Below are 6,643 nucleotides of genomic sequence, written 5' to 3'. Positions count from 1 at the left end.
GACATAGACTTTACGAATAGGAGAGGGTGGGAGAGAGAGGGAGACACAGAATCTGAAGGAGGCTCCAGGCTCTGAGCTAGGTGTCAGCACAGAGCGAGACATTGGGCTTGAACCCATGAACTCTGAGATCATGACCTGAGATGAAGGTGGAATCTTACCTGACTGAGCCACCCAGGCGCCCCTGTTCAGCCATTCTTATCGTTCAGTTGACCATTTCCTCATTTGACTGTTCTACTCACCAACATGGTTGTTGCTGAGCTCCTCTTCCCTGTGTCTGGACTCGAGTAGGGATCCAGCATGTCTTGAGTGAAGGGATGATTCCATGGCTGGTCAAATGGGTATCAGCCACTGCTCTGATGTCAGTGAGCATGGTGAGGATGGAGGAGGGCTCAAAGAGCCCATCCATGCCTCTTGGGGGAAGAGAGATTAGGGACAGTGGTGTGCTAGAGCTGACTTGCACCAGAGAGTCACTAGTTGGCATATCTTCCCAAATCCATGTTCAGTGATCTTATGTTTGTAGCCTGAAATTGGCCATGGTAAGACTATTTATACCATGAAACTGGAAAACGCTAAAAATCAGCAATGCACTTCGACCAAGAACTTATTGGATAGTATTTACCAGCATACCACTGACTGCAGCAGCGAAAACATGTAGAAGAAAGAATCCTAGGCCTGTATGGAGCAAGACCTATGGAAAGTGAAATATGAAGTCAGAATCAGAGGAACCTATGACTTAGGGCTGTGATGCTCAGTGGCAAGGTTTGAAGTCATCCCTGATTTTTTTTCTCCAGATTTGGAAAGTCATGATATCCTGAGGCTCAGTATAAAGTAAAGGACCCAAATCTTTCATAGCAGCTTCCATGGACAAAAGTGAGAGACAGCAGGGGGCACCTGGATTTGAACCAGGGACCTCTTGATCTGCAGTCAAATGCTCTACCCCTGAGCTACACCCCCTGATGTAGGTGTAGACCTAGTAATCCCTTTTACCAGTGCAGCCACACCCGCCATCCCTATAAACTTTCACCCCAGATGTTCCCTGGCTGGGCCTCCTGGCAGCTAGCCAGCCTTCCGCACTACAGTTTTATGTCCCTGACCCAAAGCAAGCAGCAGTTAGCCATTCCTATACCTGCCTCCCAGGATTTTCTGGAAAAGCACTGACACTGACTTTTATAGCCAGAGGGACTCCAGAGTCATTGGTCTGTGCTATTCACAGTGGGCATGTGATTCCAGAAACTCAAGATGACTAGTCTTCCTTCCACAGAAAGCCCTTCATTAATAGGATCAGAACCTCGATCCACTTTTCCTGACTTTGGGTTTAGAACCTGTCCCTAAACCACTGAGCCACTTGTCTTCCTCTTGTCCCCACCTGCTGTCAGTCAAAAAAATGTAAAGGCCATATAATTGGACTCATATGAGTATATTTGCACAGACCTGAGGCCATCAGAGGCAATAGAATGTAGACATCATAGAGCATGGATGTGCCCCTCAGCTCCAAGACCACAGGGGGAAAGCTGATGGGCCACCTCAGGACTTGATGTGGTGCATGGACAACATCCCTTTGGACGGTCTCGGCTCTCTTCACCCAGGAATCATCTTGGCGCTTATCAAACATGCAGATGTGATCTCGGGTTACGAATAAGCTCTTGGGGTCAGTCAGAATGTCCACTTTGAGAAATACATGCCACAGATTTAGCCCAGTTTCCTTTGTTGCCATCGGCTGTCAGACTCCGGTACAGCTTCCCCCAAGAGAGGAATGGGTTTGGAAATCCAGCCCCTGCCAAGGATCAGGCAAGCCAGGATTAAAACCCAAGTTGTTGGTTAAACTGCTCATCTTCTGAAGTCTCCACTAGTCCAGTGGTTCTTAAGACTTTAATTAAAGTTTTTAAAAATTTATTTCTTAATTTATTAATTTTGAGAGAGTGTGTGAGGCTGGAAGCAGAAAAGGAAGGGCTCAGGAGAGGACGTGGCCAGGGACAGGTCCTACAGGTCCCATAGGCTGTAGCATGCACTTGGATTTTGTTCTCAGGAGAGCGGTTAGCTACCGCGCAGAGCAGTAGACTGCTGATCAAGAGGTCCCCGGTTCAAATCCTGGTGCACTCTGGAGGGTTTTCTTTGCTGGTCACCATGGACCATGTCTGTGGTTTCCCCCCACCTATTAATTAGGCTGATTTTTTCATTGGGCTGATTTCCTGTGGAGGGCTCAAGAAAGCTGTATTAATATGCATTTAATGTTGTGCATGTGTCAATTTTTTCCTGTATTTCTGACACTTTTTGCTTCATGTATTTTGACACTGGGTATACAGTATACAATTGTATTTCCCTGGGACAGACCATTTGATTATTATGAAGTAATACTTGTTGCCCTAAAAATACTTTTCGTCTATAGTTCATTGCATCTGATAATGATATAATGAAACTAACTTTATTTTGATTACTATTTGTTGGATACATATTTCCCATCCTTTTATCTGTATATAAATATATATATATTTATTTATATGTATTTTCTATGCCTTTCTTTTCATTCTTCCTTTGGATTGATCACTTTTCGTTCCTCATCTTTGATGAACTCACATTGATTCACCTCTTTCTACTATTTATTTATTTTGGTCCTTTAAGACTTTAATTTAGTGTTAGGAAGACTAAATAAACCCCTAGACTGTTAGGGGGTACGCTTCACATGTTTACACACACAGCACCTGTATTGATATAGTCTAACATTCACTAGCATTTCCACCCTCCTTTCACACAATAGAAGGACTTTAATGTTTTTATTCAATCACATCCTTGCCTTGTCTACTCTTAATTATTATTTTCTTTAGTGAGTTCCTGAAGCACCCTCCAACTCAGTTTTGTCTTGTGTAACCTGTGCTATTTAGATTTACCAGTGTGTTCACTGGTATCTTTGTTCACTATTTTTTCTCTTGCCTCTTTCTCCCTCCATCTGGGTTCCGCGTTCATTCTGAATCCCAAGTCCTAAAGTTCTCTCAGCAAGGATATCTGAGAATTAAGTGCCTCCAGTTATAGTTCCTCCACAGCTGAAAGACAGTTGAGCTGAAGAGAGAATTCTAACGTCAATCACAGTCTTTGACTTGTAATAATTTATTCCATTGTCTTCTACGCACCATTGCTTCTGTTGAGAAGTCTGCTGTCATTCTTCATTCCTTTCTACATGATTTGTCTTTTATCTTTGGCCACTTTTTAGATCATCCCTTTGTCTATGGTATTATGAAGTTTCACTGCAATATGCCTGGGTGTGGATTTATCATTTTCAGAACTCATTCCTAGATCTGACGTTTTTGTACAAGTTTGGAAATTTCTCAGATCTCGTATTGTTTAATTTTGCCTCTCCTTTATTAATATTTATACTTGCAGAATTCATCTTTCACATTGACAGAACTCTTAATCTATTCTGCACCTCTCTTGGCCACTCTTTTTTATTTTGCATTTTTCATAGACCTTTCTGCTTCACTCTTGTTAGTCTTTTAAGATTTATATTCTATTTCACTCACAAAGCTATACTCTCTCTATCTAATGCACTATTATACTACTAATTAGTTATAATATTTTTCATTTTGCATGAGTCTGCTTCATTTTTTTAAAAGTACCGTATTCCCATATATTCAATTTCCTGTATCTTTAGAAATTTTCACCATACTTACTTCATAGCATCTATGTGATCATTCTCTTCTCTGACATCATTTATTTTGTCTGATGGCTTTGACTCATGGTTGGCGATTCCTTGTATATTTTATCATTTTGAGTTGTGAGCCCATGTTAAGCCAGTTTTCATCCATGGGAATTCTGTGGGGCCTGGTTTGCTGCTGTGCCTTCAGAGTTTGCGTGTGCTGCTTCTCAGTCTTCCAGAACAGTGTTAGCCTGGGCACATTTGTTCTGTTGCCTTTTAGCTTGGGGAATTTCTGAGCCACGCAGGTAGTGTAAATTCAACGTTCTAACGAGGATACCTCGTAGTTATGAATTTTCAGGAAAATTACCCCTTCCCCCCTGACAAAAGAAGACCTCTTGTCTGCTTATGCTGGTGTCTTACTAACCCGCCCTTTTCTAAGGGTGTGAGTCTCTGAAAGTCTGCCTGTACATGGAGGAGGCGATTCTACGTCTAGCCCCAACTTCCTGGAGTTACATGGCTGTTAAAACTCAACACCTGGGCTTCTAACAGCAGCCGTGGGCATTCCCGTGGTCAGAAATTTAGTTCATCGCTGATATTGTCAAGGCTGCTCAGCAATACTTATGAGTCGGCATTTGTTATATTTTCTCTTGCATTTCTGGGTGCTTTGAGGGAGGAGGAATTTTATATGGTCTCGTCTAGCATATTTCTGGTAACAGAAATTTTTTTATTTTAAAACAGCACTCTCTTAAAAAAATAACATAATATTACCTCCTTTGTTTAGCCATTCTTATTATTCAGTTGACCATTTCCTCATTTGACTGTTCTACTCACCACACATAGTTGTTGCTGAGCTCTGTCTTCCCTGTGTCTGGACTCGAGTAGGGATCCAACATGTCTTGAGTGAAGGGATGATTCCATGGCTGGTCACATGGGTATCAGCCACTGCTCTGATGTTAGTGAGCATGGTGAGGACAGAGGAGGGCTCAAAGAGCCCATCCCTGCCTCGCTGAGGAAGAGAGATTAGGGACAGTGGTGTGCTAGAGCTGACTTGCACCAGAGAGTCACTTGTTGGCATACCTTTCCAAGTCCATGTTCAGTGATCTTGTAACTTGAAATTGGCCATGCTAAGACTATTTATACCATGAAACTGGAAAACATAAAGATGAGCAATGCTCTTCGACCCAGAGCTGACTGTATAGGATTATCCAGCATACCACTGCCTGGAGCAATGAAAACACATAGAAGAAAGAATCCTAGGCCTATATGGAACAAGACCCAAGGAAAGTGAAATATGAAGTCAGAATCAGAGGAACCTATGACTTAGGGCTGTGGTGCTCAGTGACAAGGTTTGAAGTCATCCCTGGTTTTTTTCTCCAGATTTGGAAAGTCGCATTATCCTGAGGCTCAGTATATGGGAAGGAGCTGAATCTTTCATAGCAGCTTCCAGTGGACAAAAGTGAGAGACAGCAGGGGGCACCTGGATTTGAACCAGGGACCTCTTGATCTGCAGTCAAATGCTCTACCCCTGAGCTATACCCCCTGATGTAGGTATAGGCCTAGTAATCCCTTTTACCTGTGCAGCCATACCCGCCATCCCTATAAACTTTCACCACAAATGTTCCCTGGCTGGGTGTCCTGGCAGCTAGCCAGCCTTCCGCACTACAGTTTTATGTCTGACCCAAAACAAGCAACAGTTTGCTGTCCCTGTACCTGCCTCCCAGCATTTTCTGGAAAAGCACTGACACTGACATTTATAGCCAGAAGGGGCTCCAGAGTCACTAGACTGTACCAGTCACAGTGGGCATGTGATTCCAGAGACTCAAGATGACTAGTCTTCCTGGCACAGAAAGCCCTTCATCAATAGGATCAGAACCTCGATGCACTCTTCCTCACTTTGCGTTTAGAACCCTGTCCCTAAACTACTGAGCTGCTTGTCTTCTTCTTGTCCCCACCTGCTGTCAGTCAAAAAATGTAAAGGCCATATAATTGGACGCATATGAATAGGTTGACACAGACCAGAGGCCATCAGAGGGAATAGAATGTAGACATCATGGAGCATGGATGTGCCCCTCAGCTCCAAGACCCCACGGGGAAAGCTGATGGGCCACCCCAGGACGTGACGTGGTGCATGGACTACACCCCTGGGGTGATCTCAACTCTCTGCACCCAGGAATCATCCTGAGAGCTTATGAAACATGCAGATGTGATCCCGGGTTAGGAACAAGCTCCTTGTGGATGGTCAGGAGTTCCACTTTGAGAAACACCTGCCACAGATCTAGCCCGGCTTCCTCTGGCGCCATCTGCAGGCAGACTCGGGAACTGCAACACCCAAGAAAGGAATGGGTTTGGAATTCAGGCTCAGGCCCCAGGATCAGCCAAACAAGGATTGAAACCCAAGTCATTGGTCAAACTGCTAATCTTCTGACGTCTCCTCTAGACCAGTGGTTCTTAACACTTTATTTAAAGTTTTCTTTTAATTATTTCTTAATTTATTAGTTTTGAGAGAGTGTGTGTGGCTGGAAGCAGAAAAGGAAGGGCTCAGGAGAGGATGCGGCCAGGGACAGGTCCTACAGGTCCCATAGGCCATTGCATGCACTTGGATTTTGTTCTCAGGAGATGTTAGCTACCGCGCAGAGCAGGAGACATGATCTCCCTCATGTCAGAACAATGGTCTGGGTGGAAATGGCAGTAAGGGGAGCACGGAAGGGAGAGACCTGTGAGAGTATCAGGACGGGTCAGCTGAGCGACAGACCCGGGACTTTGACCGCAGGCCCTGGTGGTGAGCCAGGAGGATGTTCAGATGCAGTCACGTCTCACAGCGGAGCCGACAAGGCTTGCTGCTGGCTTTGGCAAAGAAATAGGGGACCCAACAGTGGCTGGCAGGTGTTTGGCCCCGGCCCCCCGGGGGTCCTTCCACTTCTGTGGGCGACAAGGGTGCCACGGGGAGCTGGTTAGGAGTGAGAACTGATTACTCGCTTCCTTCTGTGTTTGGTTGGAGAAGCCATTTGGATCTCT

The 6,643-nt window shown here is 44.7% G+C and overlaps 2 non-coding genes across 2 annotated transcripts; both read right to left on the bottom strand.

Annotated features, from left to right (window-relative positions):
- Positions 1 to 882: 882 nt before the first annotated feature.
- On the bottom strand, positions 883 to 954 carry TRNAC-GCA. The gene has a single exon. It is a non-coding gene; the product is annotated as a tRNA-Cys (tRNA).
- A 4,142-nt stretch (positions 955 to 5,096) lies between these two features.
- On the bottom strand, positions 5,097 to 5,168 carry TRNAC-GCA. The gene has a single exon. It is a non-coding gene; the product is annotated as a tRNA-Cys (tRNA).
- Between the last annotated feature and the right edge of the window lie 1,475 nt (positions 5,169 to 6,643).

This window comes from Suricata suricatta, chromosome 2, assembly GCF_006229205.1.
Source record: "Suricata suricatta isolate VVHF042 chromosome 2, meerkat_22Aug2017_6uvM2_HiC, whole genome shotgun sequence".
Classification (NCBI taxonomy): Eukaryota; Metazoa; Chordata; class Mammalia; order Carnivora; family Herpestidae; genus Suricata; species Suricata suricatta.
The sequence above is the reverse complement of the archived record's forward strand: the minus strand, read 5'-3'. Positions and strand labels throughout refer to the sequence as shown.